Source organism: Rhinatrema bivittatum, chromosome 8, assembly GCF_901001135.1.
Source record: "Rhinatrema bivittatum chromosome 8, aRhiBiv1.1, whole genome shotgun sequence".
Lineage (NCBI taxonomy): Eukaryota > Metazoa > Chordata > Amphibia > Gymnophiona > Rhinatrematidae > Rhinatrema > Rhinatrema bivittatum.
Window position 1 is genome coordinate 122,318,634 of NC_042622.1, and position 21,119 is coordinate 122,339,752.

The 21,119-nt window shown below is 45.3% G+C and overlaps 1 protein-coding gene across 1 annotated transcript in view; it reads left to right on the plus strand.

The window, feature by feature from the left end:
* BRINP1 (BMP/retinoic acid inducible neural specific 1) overlaps positions 1–21,119 on the plus strand; it is a 251,185-nt gene that overhangs the window by 93,608 nt on the left and 136,458 nt on the right. The window lies entirely within an intron of this gene.

Sequence of the window (21,119 nt, forward strand, 5' to 3'; positions counted from 1 at the left end):
AAAATGGCATGACATTTTTTATGCTACCACCCTTATTAAGTATTGGTAAGGCAATATTTAATAATATTAATAAAACCATGTTGACTCTTCCCCATTAAGCCATACCTATTTATATGGCCAGTGATTCTCTTTTTAAGAATGGCATCTACCATTTTGCCTGACACCAACATCAGGCTTACTGGTCTATAGTTTCCTAGATCACCCCGGAGCTCTTTTTAAAAATTGCCATCATATTGGCCACCTCCAGTCTTCAGAAATTGTGGCGTTTTAAATGATAGGTTACATGAAAGTTAGCAATTTCATGTTTTAGTTCTTTTAGGATTCCACACTGCATTTTGTTTTCTGCCGGATTGTTATCATGCTTGACTCTGTGCCATCTTTTACATACAGTGACCTTCTTCCACGTCAATATAATTTATACCCTGGTATCACAGTGTCTCATTAGTTATCCTCCTATCACTTCTCCGAAATGCCTAGAATGTCTATATCTTCATATGCCATACATTCTAACTCACCAATCTTACTGTTCAGACTTCTGGCTTTCATATACAGAAATTTTAAAGTATGTTTTTTATTTGTACTATCATTTGTCTTTGTATTTACAACCTGCTTGTTATGAAATGATACAGGCAGTTTAGAGTTACTTATATTTGGGTGCTCTTTGTCTACATCCGTCTAGGCTACATTTGCCTTCAACACAACCTCTCTACTGAGTTATTCTAACTTCCCTGTTTTGCAAGTATCTTTTGAAGATACATTCCTCTGAAGCATAGCTTCTGAGTGACCGTCATTTTTCCCCAATGGTGTAGTTTAAAAGCTGCTCTGTCTCCTTTGTAAATGTTAGCACCAGCAGCTTAGTTTCACTCTGCTGAAGGTGAAGCCCATCCCATCAGAATAGGCTCCCTTTTCCTGGAATGTTCCTCAGTTCTTAACAAATCTAAAACCCTTTTCCCTGCAGCAACACCTCATCAATGCATTGAGACTCTGGAGCTCAGCCTACCTTTCGGGTCTTTGACATGGGAAGCATTTCTGAGAATGCAAGCTGGAGGTTCTGGATTTCAGTTTCCTACCTAACAGGATCATTTATCATTTTGCTTTAGGGCCTGAATGCGCGTTAAACGGCTATAACGTGCACGATAAATATCACAATGCACCTTAGCATGCAAATTTGACATCTGGTATGCAAGTGGGAGGAGTTAATGCAAAATATGCTCTTCTACCGCTTTTCACAACCGATTAATGCACAATAATGTGGGATTTAATGATAGAAATAATTACACCTATTTTTTTTTATGGTACAGGAAAAAAAAGTATTTATTGTGCATACATGGCCATTAGCGCTGATCGTGGCTATTATTGAGGCTATTATCGAGTGTGAAAATATGAGGCCTTCTAGCAACCACCCCTACCACAGCCTCCTGGCCCAATAAAAACACCAGTTCTTCCTTGGCCTGTTTTCCTAGACCCATTATGTTTGTGGCAAGTGTACTTGTGAGGGCATACTGCATGTTTGAGGGTGGCTCACTGCAGCCAACAAGAAGAAGAAGAAGACCAACAACAAGTACCAGAACAGGCAAGGGATATTCCTACCCCTCCTGAGCCATTGGCCTGCAGGGAGAGCATTGTAGCCCTCGACAGCGCTTGGGACATAGGCGGCCATGGTGGAGGAGATACATCTTTCCTCCATGAACCTCTTTGCTGGGCATGCCAGAAGATTATGTGATAAGCAGATATCACCTCAGGTCTCGGGCTATCCTGGAATTATATGAGGTTATAAGAGGGGATCTGGATCCGGTCAAGGAATGATCTCACACTATACCTGGCCTCACCAAATTATTGGCCACTCTGCATTTCCTAGCATCTGGCTCCTTCCAAACGAAGGTAGGGTTGTTGGGAGAATGTCCCAAACCACTTTTTTCCTGCTGTTTGGGCCAGGTCATAAAAGCTGTGTCTGACCCATTGATCACTACATAACATTCCCTCGGGACAGGCAGTCGAGAGCTCCCAATATTGTGGGAGCTCTCGACTGCACACACATAACCATCATCCTACCACAAAAACGGGAGGAGATCTTCCACAACAGAAAACTCTTCCACTCCTTCAACGTGCAAGTGGTCTGTGATGCTTGCATGCACATCCTTGACGTGGTGGCCAGGTACCCAGAAGCTGCTCACAATTCTTTTATACTTAGGCAATCAAGCCTCTTTGAACAATTTGAGGATGTCCTCTGCAGTGACAGTTGGCTCGTAAGACACATGCTTATTTTTCTATTTCCTCTCTGGCTCTGTGTTTCTATCAACAGGCTGGAACATGGGGGGGAGGGGGCATGGGGGAGGTAACAGCATCAATTACATGACAGTTGGCTTGTACTATTAGGTGTACATGCCAGAGCGCCAGGGCCTGCCTTTCTCTCCCCACTTTGGAGAGGACATTAAGCGAAGAAAAATTTCCAAATTTAATCGTGACAAAAACGACTACAACGATGATAATGTTTACATTTGGCTTAATAAATACAAAGAAGGAACATCCCCTCCAAAACAAGTGGCTTTTGCAGATTCTGAGGGGTCCTCAGATGGGACAGATGGTTCAGAAGCCCATACTAAGCCTTTTTTAGACAAACGCAAGTTCCCTCCCAAACCAGGACGCGGTCGCGGCAAGAAAGCAAAACATCAACCATCCAGAGACGAGGATTCCTCATGGCACAAGCCGTTCACCCGGTCTCAATCCAATCGTCAGTAATTAATCTTTCACAACATTCTCTAACATCAGATGAAGAATCAGTGCTTAATAGGGGATTATCTTTTGTCCCCACCAATAGACACGATTCTTTCACTAGCAGGATTGCGTTACATAGATTCTTCCGATCCCTTATGATTAAACTACATTTTTCCACAACCGACAGTGCCCAAGACATTTCCATAGTACGTCCCAAATCGCGTTGGCTCCCTCCAGGACCAGTTGATCCGCAGATTAAAGCTTTCCAAACCCTGGTATTACAGGATGTCACCCATTTAGAGACACAGCGGTGTCGCACTTTTTATAATCTATCCAAGGGTGAAAATCAGGCTTTGAAGGGCCTCACATTAAATCGGGACATTATCATAAAACCCGCAGACAAGGGTGGTGCTGTGGTTGTAATGGATCTTACCACATATCAACAAGAAATTCATAGACAACTTGAGGATCATAAATTATATCGTAAACTCCCAGCGGATCCCACTGAGGAATTACATGGTCAAATTAAAGAGTTATTACAAATAGCCTCACAGGCTGGTTTCCTTACCTCAAAAGAATTAAAATATTTAAATGTAGAATTTCCCAGAACACCGGTGATATATGGGGTGCCCAAGGTACACAAACCTTGGTGAACCCCCCATGTCGTCCGATTGTATCGGCTAACGGTTCACTTTGGAACCTATAGCTAAATTTTTGGACCACTTTCTCCAACCCGCTGTCTGTATCTCAAAATCTTATATTCAAGACACTTCCCATATGTTACGGCAACTCCAAGACATATCGACCATTTCTGATGAAGCGTTGTTAGTAAGCCTCGATGTGGAATCACTTTACACCAATGTACCACAAGAGGAGGCGTTGGTACTGGGCAAAGACATTATAAGTAATCGTGTACATCCTCAACGCATTCCCACAGAATTTCTAGTGTCTTTATTAGAACTAGTCCTTTTCAACAATTTTTTCTCCTATCAGCAGGAATATTTTCTTCAGATACATGGGGTGGCAATGGGGTCCCCAGTAGCCCCTGACATTGCTAACTTGTTTGTCGCTAAATTTGAAGAAACTACGGTATACACTTCCCCTTTCTTCAAATCTATTACCAATTGGTCCAGATACATAGACGACATATTTTTCATCTGGCATGGGTCCGAACATCAACTCTTTGAATTCCACACGTGGTTAAATTCAGTTAACCCTCATCTTAAATTTTCTATGACATTTGATAAGGAACAATTATCCTTTTTGGATATTTTGATCATTAAGCATTCAGGCACCATTCAAACATCTCTATTCAGGAAACCCACGGACAGAAATAACTTTTTAAAATTTGAGAGTCATCACCCCGTAGGTTTAAAGAGGGCCTACCTGTGGGCCAGTTTTTTCGTATCCGCAGGATATGCTCTGATCCACAAGATTTCCTGCAACAAAGTGCCACTTTGAGTGACAGGTTCCGTGAGAGAGGTTACCCCATCAAAGTCATTAGAAGAGCCTTCAAGAGGGCCAAGTTTTCCCCACGTGAATCGCTTTTACAATATAGGAGCAAGAAACAAGCTCCGGGACTTACCTGTGTATTGGAACACACTGATTTCACCCAACGCATCAGACAATCCATTCAACGTAACTGGCACGTTCTCAGTCCACATCAAATCTTTAATGCATTACCGATGTTTGCATACAGCAGGGGCACTAATATTAAACAACAGGTGGTTCGTGCCACACAAGATGGTGACTATATTCCTGGCCCCTCTGGACAAACACAATGTGGCCACTGTAGTTTTTGCGCTCAAGCTATTATAGGGATCACGTGGCAAGATCCCAATACTCAGATGCGAATCACACGCAGACACTCAGTTGATTGTAATTCTGACTTTGTCATCTATGGCATTTTATGCCCATGCCAAAAGGTATACGTGGGCAGAACCAAACGAAAAATTAGAACCCGCCTGACGGAGCATCGGAGCCGCATGAAAAATCTTGACATCAAAGCACCGATTGTACAACATTGCATCATATACCAGCACACCTTTGAGCAACTCCAGTGGCTCATTATAGAACAAGTTGCCCCATCATGGAGAGGCGGGGACAGAATTTCCACTTTGAATTTTAAGGAACAGCAATGGATTCATCGTCTCAGATCGGTGGAACCACACGGGTTAAATGAGAAAATTGAGTGGTATACTCTCATCTAGCCGTGTTTCTAGCCCCGGAGAGGTCATCCCGGGGAGTGCTGTCTCCTTTTTAATATGATGTTGTCAGTGACGTAGGTGTCCTTTTTTGGCTAGCCTTGGGGCAGCCCTTGAACAAGAGAGTAATTCAATATGGCGTCTGACAAACGTCATTTCCCTTATATGGCGTTCCCCATGACGTAGATACCCATTTATGGACACATACTTTGACTTGGCGCCTTTTTTGCCTCTTTAAAGGTCAGCGTTCTCTTTTTGTCTGCCGCCGCCGATAGAAGGATCACGGCCGAGCGCATTACCTTCAGTCCAGCATTGTAAAAGTCAGTATCATAAGAAGAACAGGTATTGATTTATAATACAAGGTTATACTTTGAACTTCATCTCTTATAGACGGCATTATGTTATGTTTGCAGAGCGAAATAGAAACGCTATCGATGTTGCTGCACCAATAATCAATCTTGCACCAGTAAGTGTTCTCCAGCATTTCGGCGCCATTTCTTTAAATTGAGTGGTATTACTTATGCACATTGTCTCTTGCATTTACTTTACCCTTAGTCTGCTAAGGTTCTCCGAGTATCAACAGAGCCGTTCCCAGTGGTACCCGGCCCCCTGAAGAAGGAGGTCCACTCCGAAACACTCAGTGTCGGGGCAACGTCGGAGTCCACCAAGTTTGTCACCATCTTCACCAGGCTCATTGACAGATAAGGCAAGATAAGTACATTTTCGGATTTAAGCGTCAGCAATCCGGTTTACAAGTACTTTCAGTTTCAATGTGCATAAACGGGCAGCTTCTCCGCGCCCTTGAAATATAGCCCACTGAGACCAATGATTAAAAACTGAATGAATGCTATTAAAAGCTTACATTAGCTTAGCCTGCTGGCATTTAAATATGAGGTCTCTTTGAGCTCATCCACTCATCATATTATTTCAGGATAGTCCTATCCTGGGCAGGATTCGGTACGGGAACTTGGGTGCCAATGGGACAATAAGTAGCTGGTGGCACCCAAGCAAAGGGAGGCCTAAGCCATGTAAGTCCACGTCCAGAGAATAGGCAAGGGGAGGCATCACTGACAGGCTAGGAACAGAGCTGGCGGCAAGTAGAAGTTGTGGCAAGCAGCGTAGACTCTGGACACAGAAGAGTCTATAGTGGTCATTCAAAGAAATGGTCAGGGCACAGAGAAGGTAGGCGTAGTCAGTCTAGGTGATGGTCAGAGCACAGAGAAAGCAGGCATGATCAGGCATGGCAGTGGTCCAGGGCTGGAGAGAAACTGAAGAGTAGTCAGGTGTAGTGGAGGTTCGGGGCTAGAGAGAAGCAGATGAGTAGTCAGGCGTAGCGAAGGTCAAATCCAAGAGTCCATCCAAACAGACAAACAGGAACAAGTAGAACAGGAATCACAGGAAACAGGAACACCACGAAGAAACAATTTGGAGATCAGCAACTTGTACTCGGAATACGAGGAGACCTATTGCAAAGGCAACACTACTGAGCGAGGCCTGAGCCTTTATACGCTGAAGAGTCTGACGTCAGCATCCGGGTCCACAGCCAGGGTCCCGCCACGGGCCCTTTAAAAAACTAGAGATGCGCACGCGCGTGCGCCTAGGAGGGAGTGCGGTGCTGATGGCAACGTTTCTCCGCGGACCATGCGGAGAGGCCCGACGAGCAGGGACATCTTGGCTGGCGGCACTGGGTAACAAGGCAGGACCGGAGGCACTGGAGGGAACCCGAGGTTAGAACTGGTGGCCCCTTGCTGCCAGAGAAGAGGAGCCAGGCCCTGGAATCTGTCTGAGAATGTGAGAGGGCTGCACCATGGGGCTGCTGCGGGCAGCGCGCATAACATGCATCAGCTGTGGCAAAGTCACTGCAGTCATCAGAGTGCTCATCTAGCAAGCATGCAGTTACAAGTGTTTATAACTGCATGTCAAGGATAGTGTCATTCCCACAATGCTCACAGGTCTTTGCAAGCTAGCATACCTGTTTGTGGTTGGGTGCACTCATACCCAGATATACCTTGCTCCAGCTACCTGGGCTGTCAACTATCATCAGTCAGTGAGGCCCTTGTCTGTTGGGCTTTCATGTTGGTTATGTGAACTTCTCAGGGAGGCTAGACAAGGATGCTGTTCAGACTGTGTGAAGGCAGGATAGGGAATCAGATGGTGTCATGCCTTCACCTGTATTTGAAAGTCACCTCACAATTGTCAAGGAAAGAGTATAGTTTCTAAAGACTCTAATAGAACCAACAGGTCAGCTAACAAAAACTTCCCCTCATTGAATCCACTGCAAAGGTGTGTTAGAAACTATTTGCCTAGCCTGACATGTCACAGGTAGCCTTTGTCAATGATAGTGATGTAACTGTGCTGCACTGCCTTTGGCCCGTCCAGCTCATGCCTAGTCATCTTATTAATAAATTCTGCAGAGTTGTGTGTTTATAGTGATAGCTAGTATCAGTTACACTCCTTATGCTATCTGTGAGCACCCTTAAAACGCATAGGCTGAGGACTCCTGGGGTAAGCAGTGTACAGGAAGGTCAGTGCCCAAGGTGAGTTATGCCCATTCAGGTGGTTTACGGTTAGAGGCCCTTGCGGGTCCACATGACAGCCCTGACTTGTGACCCCCATGGAAGAGTAGCTATCCTAAAGGCTGTATCTCTTGTGGTGTTTGTCACTGCTACAGTTAATGGTGAGCAAGGCAGGTATGCTGATAGACTGTCAATCATCAATTCTTTGTATAGCATAATGGCTAGAAAAGATGTTATCAGCTGAGGACTACATGAGCCTACAAGTTGCCTTCATAGTAAATTGGCCACAATGCTGAAAGTATAGGCCTACTGCTCCCAGAGGTCTCATGTGGTTTGCATGATGGCTTATGCCCTATTTGTGTTGGTCTCTTCCAAGACATGCATTTAGTGCCACCTGAGGCCTTGAGGGGCCCATGTTAGTACCTCAGACAAAGTATTTATTTATTTATTTATTTATTTATGGTTTTTATATACCGATCTTCTTACATTATATGTAAATCAAATCGGTTTACAGAGAACAGTTGAATAAGCTTGCTTGTGGGCAATTACATATAACAAAGAACTTTTTTGAGTAACATATTGTATAACTTTTTGAGTAACATTTAAACATAAGAGCAAAAAATACATGGCTAAACATAAACATAAGAACAAAATATACATGGCACAACAAAGTCTTATATGTCTAAATCCAAGGGGGGAGAGAAGAATAGAGGGAGGGGGATGGAGGGGTTATATAGTTGGAGCGGAGAGGATGTAATAAGAGTTTGTTGAAGCACATTTTATATATGCCTCTGACAGATGTCTTTTATGTGGGCAGGTATGGATAATCTTCTGTGCTGAGTAATGACTCAGTCTACCTTATTAGCAGTTAGGGATAGGCTGCCACAGACATCAATGATGTTTGATGACAAACAGTCCAGGAACATACCATGTGTAGGTGCACCAAGTGCTGCAGGTAGTCAGTACCCAATAGATATGTGTGTCAGTGTGCGTCTCGGTGAATGATGTGCTGTGTCAGTCTATGTCAATCTCAATGTTTGGGGGGTGATGTTGCACTCATTGGTTCCTGCCTTATCACACCAATGCATACCCCAGAGCAGGGAGTGTGTGTGCATTAGGGATGTGCAGAGCAAAAGTTTAAGTTCATATGTCCATATGTCCAAAGGGGGTCCCATTTGCGGTCAATATGGACATAAACAGAATTCAATGAGTTGAGTATATGTCCATATGTGCAAATAAAAATTTAAACCCCTCACCCTCCTTAATCCCCCCCCCCCCAAGACTTACCACAACTCCCTGGTGGTCCAGCGGGGTCAGGACGCCATTTCTGACCAACTTTGCAAGGAGCACGTGACGTCGGCGTCACGTCAGAGTGACGCGGCGTCACGTGATTCCCCGCGGGTTCGCGCCGGAACGCTCGTTCGACCCAAAAGGAACTTTTGGCCAGCTTGGGGGGGCCCCCTGACACCCCCAAGCTGGCCAAAAGTTCCTTTTGGGCCGAACGAGGGTGCCGGAGGGAACTCGCGGGGAATCACGTGACGCCGCGTCACTCTGACGTGGCGCCGATGTCACGTGACGTCGGCGTGACGCGGCGTCACGTGATTCCCCGCGAGTTCCCTCCGGCACCCTCGTTCAGCCCAAAAGGAACTTTTGGCCAGCTTGGGGGTGTCAGGAGCCCCCCCCCAAGCTGGCCAAAAGTTCCTTTTGGGCCGAACGAGGATCCCGGAAGCGACCCCGCGGGGAATCACGTGACATCGGCGTGACGCGGCGTCACGTGATTCCCTGCGAGTTCCCTCCGGCACCCTTGTTCGGCCCAAAAGGAACTTTTGGCCAGCTTGGGGGGGCCTCCTGACCCCCCCAAGCTGGCCAAAAGTTCCTTTTGGGCCGAACGAGCGTTCCGGCGCGAACCCGTGGGGAATCACGTGACGCCGCGTCACTCCGACGTGGCGCCGACGTCACGTGCTCCTCGGAAAGGCTTTCAGAAATGGCGTCCTCACTCCTTGCTGGATCACCAGGGAGTTGTGGTAAGTCTTTGGGGGGGGGGGATTAAGGAAGGTGAGGGGTTTAAATTTTTATTTTGGATCAACAATCGCGATTTCCAACTTATTCAACATAGCTATGTTGAATAAGTTGGAAATCCGATCGTTTATGTCTCATCACTTTTTTAAGTTAAAAAAAAAAAAAAGTAGCGTTTTACATTTATGTTCAATACGAATGCACACCCCTAGTGTGCATTCATTTTGCACTCACTGGCTTTGGCAACCAGTGATCCAGTGCTTCCACTCTTGAGAAGGGGGTGCCTCTGAGAGATGACAGTATGGGCTGCTGTATAAATGGGCTCACACGTAGTACTCTAACATTTCCCCTAAGCTACTCACAGTTTATACCTTGCGTTGGGGGTGGAGTGGGGTGGAGTGAGACTTGCCAGCATCAGACCTCAAATGTGCAGTCTCATGTTTTCGGATGAGTTGACATCTACTTGTAATACTCACCTTCCAGCCCCTAGCCCTGAGGCTTTTCACCTACTACCTGGAGTGGTCCTAATAGTCCATTTAATTGGGGGTTTGCAGGTTTCCCAGAGCTTCAGCTGCCAGGGAGGCTTAGCAGTTTTGGGAGGGGGATTGTGGGTGTTAAGAAGCAGTCCACTGAATGTGGGGATGCAGGGATGGCAGGAACGTGGAGTGTCAATGGCCCTCTAATGTCATTAAAGTTGGGGTTATTCAGAGAAATGGTTTGGGGGAGGAGTTAGTGCCAGCAAGTAGCAGATATCTGGTGTGAGAGAGGTGGAGTTTTGGGGTTGGTTTGCTTGGCAGGTGCCTGAGGCCTGGCAGCAGTCCTATTTCAGGTTCCCTTCTTCTGGTCACTGGTCTCCTTAGCCTCTTCTCGGTAGATCATATCATGAACAGTTGACATAGAGGCTCCTATTGCAGGCCCCATCATTTTACACTCACTCTGTCATCTGTATAGGCTGGCAGGGTAGGGCTACCTGCAATCTGCCATATGTACTTCAATATGTTTACTGTGCTTACGTAGAAGTGGTGGCACATATCTGCTGTAGAATCTAGGGGACAGATTTATCTTAAAACGTTTGGTGCTTCAATTGTCCACTATACAAACTTTCCATTCACCACCACTGTTTACTTGATGACTTGAGGAACAGGGTGTCAGCTGCTTTGTGACAACTGAGGAAGAGGAGTGAGGGAGTTGGGTTGTGTACAGTAGAGGTCCCCAACCACCGGTCCACGGACCAGGACCGGGCCGTTGGGGGGTTTTTGCCGGTCCGCGGTGCCGCCGCAGACCAGCACTAAACACTGATAGTGTGCTCTGCTCTGTGGCGGCTCAGAGCACACTTTGTGGGGTGGATGCTGCTCACTTCCCAGGGCCGGTGGAAGCACTAGGTGAACTAGGCGATCGCCTAGGACACCAAGAATTATTTATTTATTTATTTGTTTATTTATTTATTTATTTAGGATTTTTATATACCGACATTCTCGATACAGATATCAAATCAGGTCGGTTTCCATAAAACAAAACTCTTGCGGTTAAGGCGTTACATTAAACAGAGTTTCTGTACATGAGAACGTAAATATTAAATATTAAATAGACAACAATAACTCGTCAAACAGCGTGAATAAATATAAGAAAAAAGAAAAATAGTTAAAAAATAAATGGTAAGCTAAATTGGGATAAACAGGTAACAGTGAACAATGTTGATGGGCCTAAACATGCGTAGAGCATGAGTTAATGAGCTAATGCATCAACGATGGCGGACCTCATCCTACTGGCGGCTGAGCGGTGAACTACTGCTGTGCTGTGTGCCGGATACACACAGCAAGGAGATCAGCAGGGCTGAGGTGGAGCTCACGTCACCACGGCCCGAAGAAAAAGATCGCGTCTAAATGTGCAGGTGCTCCTCCTCCTTCCTGTCTGCGCTGCCCCGGAAGAAAAATGTTGCCGTGGTGAAGACCTGAATGTTTGCAGAGAAAGCATGTGAGAGCCTCTGTATGTGTGAGAGAGACAGCATGTGACAGTGAGAGCCTATGCTTGAGCAAGACAGCATGTGGGAGTGAGAGAGAGCCTGTTTGTGTGAGAGTCAGACAGCATGTGCCAGTGAGAGACTGTGTGTATGAATGATTGTATGAGAGAGAGCATGTGAGAGTGAGAGTGTGTGTGTGTGTGTGTGAGTGTGTGTGAGAGAGAGAGAGAGAGAGAGACAGCATGTGAGAATGAGAACCTGACTGTGTGTTTGAGGGAAGAAGACAGATGGAGAGAAAAGAAATAGAAAAAAAGACAATATAAAAGGAATTGGCAAAAAAATAAGAAAGGGAAGGTGGGAAAAAAAAAGCCTGTGACCAACCAATTAGAAAACTAAGATCAGACAGCAAATGTAAAAAAAAAAAAAAAATTGCTTTTTATTGATTGACACATGTAATCTTTGGGAATGTGCAAGAGCAGCACTTTCTCTATGCGGATCTCACAATGTACGAGATCAGCATGGAGGAGCTGGAAGCCCATGGGGCCTGCATAGAGGAGGCAGCAGAATGGGCTTCAGTGCCCCCTCCATAACCAACCCCCTCCATAACCCTGCCCCCCCTATGACCAAAGCCCCACCCCCACCCCGCCCTGCCGGGCCATGGAAACATAGTCTTGCTTGAAGCCGGTCCCAGGTGCAAAAAAGGTTGGGGACCACTAGTGTACAGAATGCCCACAGGCATTCTGTACACCAGTCTATTTTAAAAATATATGCATGTACATTTTATGCATGAAAGTAAACTAGGACTTACATAAGTTACAATTTACATGCATAAGTGGGCCAATTTTAAAATATGCATGTATCAAGGAAATTAACCAGTTAGTCCATCAGTTCTCCCAGTCGTTTTCCAGGACATTGAGACCTCCCTAGTTCTTTATCCTGAACTACTCCCAGTTACCCAAGACCTCCCACCCAGTCAGTACTACACAAGAAAAGCATTTAATATCACTTAATGCCAGATAATTAGCAAGTATAAAAATCCATGAGTACACTGGAAAATGTACATGATTAAGTGTCTTTTAAAATAGCAACTTGTGTTTGTAAATGTTGACCCTACCCCAGAATGCCCCTCTCCCACCGCTTTTCTACACAAGTACATGTGCATGTGAAAATGAAAATACGCATGTTCTTTGGACATTGGTTAAATATGCAGTATGTGAGCAGAGGCTACTTACACAAGTTTGTGCTAATTTTTACATGCATAACAGTTTGAGGTTTTTAAATTGATAACTAGGTGACTTATGTTAGGTTGTGAATGAACAGCAGAGAGACTAAAATTAGTCAATTGCTAAAATCAGGTTTAACTGTATGTCATTCTGAATGAGTAATTGTCTCTTAGGGGTACATATTCAAAGAATAGCTGGCTAACTGAATTAGATGGGATATTCAGCTGGACAGCTTAGGCAGAGAAGTTTTATCCCCCCATGTCTAACTTATCCAGTTAACTTAACCGGATAAGGCTCAATATTGCTACTTATCTGGTTAAGTACCTGATTCATGGTGAATTTTAAAAGCCCGGCGCGTGCCAGAGCTGGATGGCACAGATTTTAAAAGGCACCTGCGTATGTGCGTATCTCCCAGTATGCACACAAAACCTTTTTTTCTCCAAAAAAGGGGCAGGGTATGAGTGTGGTCTGGGCGGGATATGGGAATTCCAGGATTTGTGAATGAAACCAGCATCTAAATACTTATGCGCACAAGCACGTGCCAGAGTCCCCTACCATATAACTTTACTTCTGCTATGGATGGTATGTAAGTCCTAAAACAAAAAAAAATAGGCTAGTCAGCGGGCTTTAGGAGTTGGGCCTAACAGGGTAAAAGGGAGGTTAATGAGCTAGGGGGTTAGGAAGTCCTAGCCTTTACTTGGGCACACATGAATACTTACATGGTATAGGTGGCATTTGTGCACACACGCGAGCATCCATATAAAATTGTGTGCACATGTACTTGCGTACAGCCTATTTTATACCATGCGCGCATATATGCGTATGTTATAAAATGGGCACTTTTTTGGTGCACGCGGATGTTATAACATAGCCGCATCCTTTGGCACAAGCCAGCATAAGAACATAAGAAATTGTCATGCTGGGTCAGACCAAGGGTCCATCAAGCCCAGCATCCTGTTTCCAACAGAGGCCAAACTAGGCCACAAGAACCTGGCAATTACCCAAACACTAAGAAGATCCCATGCTACTGATGCAATTAATAGCAGTGGCTATTCCCTAAGTAAACTTGATTAATAGCAATTAATGGACTTCTCCTCCAAGAACTTATCCAAACCGGTATCAAAGTTACTGTCTAAGGGTTTTTCCCATACACACAAAATGGGAGAAAAGCCTTAATGACTCTGGCCTAAGTTAGCAGGATAGGTAGTGCCAGATACACCCACTGCCTGCCCACTGATTCTACAGCTAAATATTTAGGTAGATAAGTGACTTATCCAGCTGTGGTATAGTTGGATATTTAGTGGCAGCAATTTAGCTGGATAAATCACACTTATCCAGCTAAGTAGCGTTTGAATATCTACCCCAATTTTTTAGATTTTATTCCTAATTTGGAGGGGGGGGGGGGGTACTAGCTCACAAACTTAATCCATAGTCTATTATCCCTAAGCACACACAGTTCTTAACAATTGAAAATTCTAGCCTTAAAAACTAACATACACTATACATAGCCAGTAATAGTGTAAACCTTTAAGAATCAATTGGACAGCCCCTATCACATGATGGGGCAAAGGGCAGCTTACATCATTTTAAATAATGGCAGCTGCTGGTCCCGGGAGCAGGAGGTCTTTCCCAGACCCCCATTAGACCACCAGGAACATTACGGTGAGTCCAGGGGCTTGGGAGGGTGGGCCAGTGGTCAGGGTTGACTAATTTAATTAAGAGGAAGAGTTGGGGGGGGGGTTCTGCAAGCATTTTTTTTTAATTAAAATATTGCAACTTAAAGAAAAAAAAGCAAAAAACACAAAATTAATGGGTAGATTTTAAAAGGGCCATGCATGCGCCCATCTCACCGCATACAAAGATATGCTCTATTTTATAAAGTTTACACGAAGGTTTAAAATACTCTTCATGTGCACATGCAGCCTTTACACGCATATCTGAGAGAGAGAGAGGGGAGGGCCTCTCTATAAGGCTCAGCCTGACACTCAATATATGGACCATTGTAAAGGGGGGGCACTTTGATTCGGGGTGAGTTTTCAGGAGGTGGGTTGGGGTTTGGGGGGTGTAACAAACATTCAGATGTATTCCTTGTAAAATTGAGATCATTAAAGAATTTTAGATTTTATAAGTAGGATTTTAAAAGGGACGAGTGCTGATGCATTTACCAGTTTTACCTGTTCATTCCCAGTTTGCCCAGTTAACAGATAGATCCTCCAACCTCCCCTGGCTTGATAGCCTGTATACTACCCAGTTACCCCAGACCCTTTAAACTCCTCCAAAATGGCTTTCCTTCTTTCTTTTTTTTTACTTGCATGCCATCCATAGCAGGAGTAAAATCACGCATCAGGGGGCCTCGGCGCGCGCTGCACTGCATAGGTATTTATGCGCAGATTTCTGGTTAAAGTCCCAAATGCCCCTGTACCGCTCATGCCCCCAGACCACGCCCATGCCCCACCCCTTTTTGAGAAGTTCTGAGCCGCACTTAGCGGCATTTACACGCACATCCAGGCGGCCATTAAAGTCTGCTCGGCATGCGCAATCCCCACATATTCACGCATCCCCTAATTTCAGCGCACGCTGGGCTTTTAAAATTAAACTTACAGGTTAGAATACATAGGAGTAGATTTTCAGACGGCTAAATAAATGCATATATGGGCACAAGCTCAGCTGTTTGAAAAAGATATCCTCCCTGGGTTTTCCTTTGCATTTTTTTCTCCTTTGGAACCTTGTTTTCTGCTTGAGTTTCACAGTTTGAACTAACTTCCTAGAGACTGACCTAGTTTCTGTCAGTTCATGAGTAAGGATAGTCTATTTCACTAAAATCTGGCTACTGTTTCTGTTCTCTCTCTCTCTGTTTTCTTTTTTTTTTTTTTTAATTTTTCTTGATTATGCCATTGAGCCACTAATTTACCTGTATTGATTTATCTTCCTTTGACATTGTGTCTTATTTTTTTGGACTAATGTATTTATTTAGTCAAGCCATCTTTGATTTATTGATTCATGAATCTCAGCATGTGCAATTATTTTTTGTGTAGTCGGATTCACTTGTTATACTAATGCAGCTGATTTCTCCTGCTGCATGCAATGCTCAGCTCTATTCAGTTTTCTGTTATTTCTGTACTGCTGGCTTCTATCATGATGTTTGCATTCTGATATGAGAGATCAGTTTAATGGAAGATTAATTATATTGTAATTTTTGCATGTTCTCTTTGCCTTTGAGGATTCTTTATCAGTATTTTTTATCCTTCTTATTAAAAACGGTACATCATTGCTTCTTTTTATTTAACTCCCTAATATAAGGTGGAACCATTTCGCCAGTTCCCTGTTTTATTGTTAAAGCAAAATTGGTTTGGAGTTTTCATCCTTTTCTCATTTTGCAGATATTTATACTAATCTATTTCTAAATAGAATTTGGGATGAAATGTACAAATTGTAGACAACAGTCAGAAGAGATATTGGTTCCTTCTCTATTTGTGAACAATGCACGTAAATTTTGGAAGCCACCAGTGTAAATGCAGACTTTTTTTCAGGTAAATTGGCTATCTGAAAATTACCCAGCCCTTATCTGACTGAAAATATATGTAGGGATCAACAAAGCGCATATTTTTAGGCGGGCCCACAGGCATATTTAGGTTGGAGGAGGGAAATAACGCACATATATTACGTTTTCAATTCGATGCTCGTTATTTTCAAAGGGAAAAGTACCCGCAGAAAAAATGCACACAGATGTCTGCAGATGCTTTCTTCTAGGACGCTCGTACTTTCCCTTTGAGAGCTGGTACAAAGTCCGTGGGTAAAAAAAAAGTTTCTGTGGACTTGGCATCTATGCGGGTATGTGCGAATTAAGATTCTGATCTTAGGGAGGATCGTTTTCAAAGGCATTTCGGCGGGTAAAATGGTATTTTATCCATGGAAATTCCTTGTTATAATATTTCCCACCCAAAATGTGGGTAAACTGATGTGCGATCGACCTGGATGTCCATTCATATACCCGGACTGAGCGGAGGCATTCACAGGGGAGGGGTTTGCACCTATGCACACACTTTTGGATTTCCTTGAAAATTTCCTGCACACAAATTAGCAGGGGGTAATTCAGTGTGGTTAATATTGGTGGGATAATTTTGAAAGCAAACTTATGCGTAATCTGGCTTTGAAAAATTGACATAACTTATGAATGGTAACTTTTAAACCGGCGCGTAGGCGCACATGTGCACGTGTTCATCACCCTGCGCCCAGGGTCGCCTCCATTTTATAACATACGCGTATATATGCGCGCATGTTATAAAATAGTCTGACTGCATGCACATGTGCACACAATTTTAAGTGGACGCGCACCTATGCAAGCAAATGCCAATTTTACCTCATAAGTGGGGGGACTTTGAAAGACACACAAGCCAATGCCATTACCAGTTTTCCCAGTTTGTTCCCAGTTTGCCCAGTTAACGGGTAGGACTTCCAAACCCCCTTAACTTAATAGCTTCTCTTCTCCCCTGTTATCCCCAACCTTTAAAATCTTGCCGATATGTCCAGAATTTTCAATTTTAAAACTTACACGTCATCCATAGCAGAAGTAAAGTTAGGCGGCAGGGGACCCCAGCGCACGCCTGTGCACATATTGACGCACTAATTTCAAGTTAAATTCCAGGAACGCTTATTCCCAGCTCAGCCCATACCCATGCCCTGCCCTCTTTCTTGAGCTTTTCATTTGTGTACGCAGCGGTAAGTATACGCGTACCTGGGCGGCTTTTAAAATCTGCTCGGCGCGTGCTGGCCCGACTTGTGCGTGCATCTCCTGGTTTTGGCACGTGCCAGGCTTTTAAAATTCATCTTTAAGTGCATATTTGTCTCTTTTTTTTTTTTTTTTATCAGAGGCTGTTACAAAATTACCACCTAAGAAATCTATTGGACCTTCTCCTGCAGTTGTAACTGCTTTCTCTTCTTTCAGCCCTTCTTCTCCATTGCATTTCTGATATTGATATACCCTTCCTAAAACATTCTGCCCCTTTTGCTCTTCCCATAACATTTACCAAAGTTTTTTTCATTTCTTTTTCTTAATGAAATGAATTTTCAAAACTGAAGAATAATTTTTCTGGGAACATATGGATGAAAATAACAAAAAATACTGATTTGCGTGATCCATCCACTTTCACCATGTCGTGATTTAAATGCGTCTCCTGTAACATGTACTCCCAGTAAAAGGTTTACTCACCTCCAGAGATGAGGTGTGTACTCAATTTTTTTCCCTAAACCCAAGGTGAGGGGATGGTGCACACCAACAGTGGACCTAATGGCTTCCAAAACCAAAACCTAATAGACCTAATTGTACAGAATGCACCAGGAGTGAAATTGGGCATACTGGATGGTTCTAATGCCCTTATCTACTGTAATAGTCTGATATAATAATAGAAACAGGGTTGGAAAACATAGAAATGAAGGCAGAAAAGGACCAAATGGTCCATCCAATCTGCCCATTAAGCTTATGGTAGTTTGTGCTGGGCCATGAAGGTTACCCCATGCTTATATGTTTCCCAGACCATAAAAGTCAGGGCCCTCATTGGTTGCTGTTTGAATCCAGTTCTCCATTATCCCTAACCCCCCCCCCCCCCCGCCATACTTATCAGTTTCCCACGCTAGCTCTTGTTAATTGCTGTTGAATCCAATTCCCTGTTTTGCCTTGCTGATGAAGGAGAGAACAATGTTTGTTGTTGCATCAAAGTAACAGTCTTATTGGTTAAGTATAGTAACTGGCACATCAGCAAGTTACCCCCATACTTGTTTCCCCAAACCATAAAAATCGGGACCCTTGGTTGCTGAACAAATTCAATTCCCCTTCCCCCCCCTGCCGTTGAAACAGAGAACAATGATGGAGTTGCATTAAACCTTATTGCAAATATACCACCCTTAGGGGTAGATTTTCAAAGCAGCGTGCGGGCGTACATGTGCGTGTGCTACCCGTCGCGCACACATGTACACCCGATTTTATAACTTGCGCGCGCAACCTTCCCACCCCTTTCCCTAACCTTTTCCCCCCAGCCCTACTCTAACCTCCCCAAAATTATCTAACCTTTTGCACCTGCCTCGAGGCAGGCGCAGGTTGCGCACGCCGGCAGCCTGCCAGCACCCAATCCTCTGACACAGCGGCAATGGCCGCTGTGTTGGAGGCCTCTGGCCCTGCCCCCGCCCATGCCCCACCCCTGGACCACCCCTTTTTGCAAGCCCTGGGACTTACATGCATCCCGGGGCTTTACGCGCTTCGCCGGACCTTTTTAAAATAGGCTTGGTGTGCGTAGGGCTTTTAAAATCTAGCCATTAATTCTCAAAAATCATCAGAGGCTCGGACAGAGGTGATAAGGACAAAATGAAGGGTGGAGAAAGGATGTAGAATTTAGCATTTTTGCAGACTATGGGTTAGCCAGGTTGATTCCAGCAGGCTACAACTCCCTAGGAATCAATAGGGTTGGTGATGTCAGGTTGGTGTTGGCTCAATACTGTCCAGCAAGGCCACGTATTCCTAGAAGACCAGTTGTTTAGATTTGTAGCTCTCTAGATTACTGTGAAGCTAGATAGTAAGATATTATAGTGTGGGAGGTGGGAATTCTAAGTGTTGGATTATGGATAGCATCTTATATGGTCATCTATCCAGGATGGCAGAGGACATATAAGGAACAAACAAAAGCTGACTGGTAAAGTTATGATGTCAAAATAAGCATTTAAGCTTCTACGATTCACAGCTTGGAGGATATATCCTTAGCAATGTAGACAGGGCTAACCGGGCAGAATGAATGGGCTGAGTGATATTTTTCTGCCATTAACTAATACATACACTACTATGTTATTTATGTATTTACTAGCCGTTAAGCCCGTAACAACGGGCTACATTAACTTTTTTTTTCAGTCCATTTCCTTATCCCTCATTCTCCCCTCCCTCCTCTCATTCTCCCTCACCCTCTAGTCTCCCTCCCCCTCCTCTCACTCTCCTCCCTCCCCCTCCCCTCACTCTCCACCCCCTCTCCCCTCCCCTCACTCTCCTCCCCTCTCCCCCTCCCCCTCATTCTCCTCCCCTCTCCCCTCCCCCTCCCCACCTCAGTCACTCTCTCCTCCCTCCCCTTAGTCAGTCACTCTCTCCTCCCTCCCTAGTCAGACACTCTCTCCCCTCCCCCCCTCCCCCACTCTCTCCTCCCTCCCCCCTCCCCTCAGTCACTTTCTCCTACCTCCTCCCCTCCCCTCAGTCACTTCCTCCTCCCTCCCCTCATTCACAACCCCTTCGGGTGGCGCAGTCGGAAGGTCTCCGGGGGAGGTCCCTCCCTCCCTCGCATGCGCCACCGCCACTACTGCTCGCCGCCGCCGTTACTGCTCGCCGCCGCCACCGCCACCGTTAGTGCTCGCCGCTGTTACTGCTCGTGCTCCTCGCCGCGCCATTTTGGTTACTGGCAAGCTCTGACCAACGTGCTGCCCGCGCATGCGCGGTAGAGTTGCTCTCTACTGCGCATTTGCGGCACGTCGGTCAAGCTTTATTTAGCTAATAGATTTTAAAGGATGTATATACCACCTCTCCAAGCTTCATCAGATCACCTAAAGTGGTATAAATAAATTAAACGCAAAAGAGCAAACAAGAAAATACAAAATAATTAAATATAAAAACCTCCAAATTCAAAATATTTGTCCAGGTAACTGTGGGAATTAGCTAGGCAAATCTTTGGTTTCAAAAAATTTCTCCTGCTCTCTGTTAAAATTTTGTGTGGGTATTGTTGCAATTCAGCCACGGGAAGCCTCTTACCTTGTGGCAGGAGCCGCGGATGCCCTGGTTCCTGTGGCGTGGCAGGATCCACGCCAGGGTTCACCTCTACGAACAGAGGCCACCATCTTGTCCGCACGGCAGGAGCCGTGCCGGGGTTCCTTGTGCAGTGGGAGACCGCTGATGTCAGCTTCTCCGACACGGCCCAGAGGCCGCAGTCCCCGGGGGCTCCTGGCGGAGGGAGTCGCCCTCGGTGCTTCTTCCTGCGGCAGGTCACCGCCTTCCATGTCGGGGCCTGCATGGCCCAGCTCTGGCTCCTCCTCTGCTTCAACGTCAGTATCCGCAGGGCTGCTGTCTAGGGTCCTGCAGACTTCCTGCTTTCTTAGGGATGGGCCTGCGTCTCTCCTCCAGAATTAAAGGGCCAGAAGGGAGTGGTCCCTCTGGTCCCACCTACAGGCTCCTCCTCAAGCGTAGTCCTCTCCAGCCCTACAAATGGGCTCCTCCAGCATTCAGCCAGTGCCTTCGCAAGGAACAAGTTCTTCCTGGAGCAGCCTGATGTCTTCATCCTTGTTCTAGATGTTCTTCATTAATGTTCTATTCCAGTCTGAAATCTTCATCCAGATGTCCTCACCTCCGCTCTGACCCATCCCGCGTGGTCCGCGACCAGCCTGGCTGGGTTAGTAGGGCATGTAGTGGCCCAGTGGTCCGAGACCACCCCCGCTGGGGTGTGTAGGGCGCTGGTGTGACCTT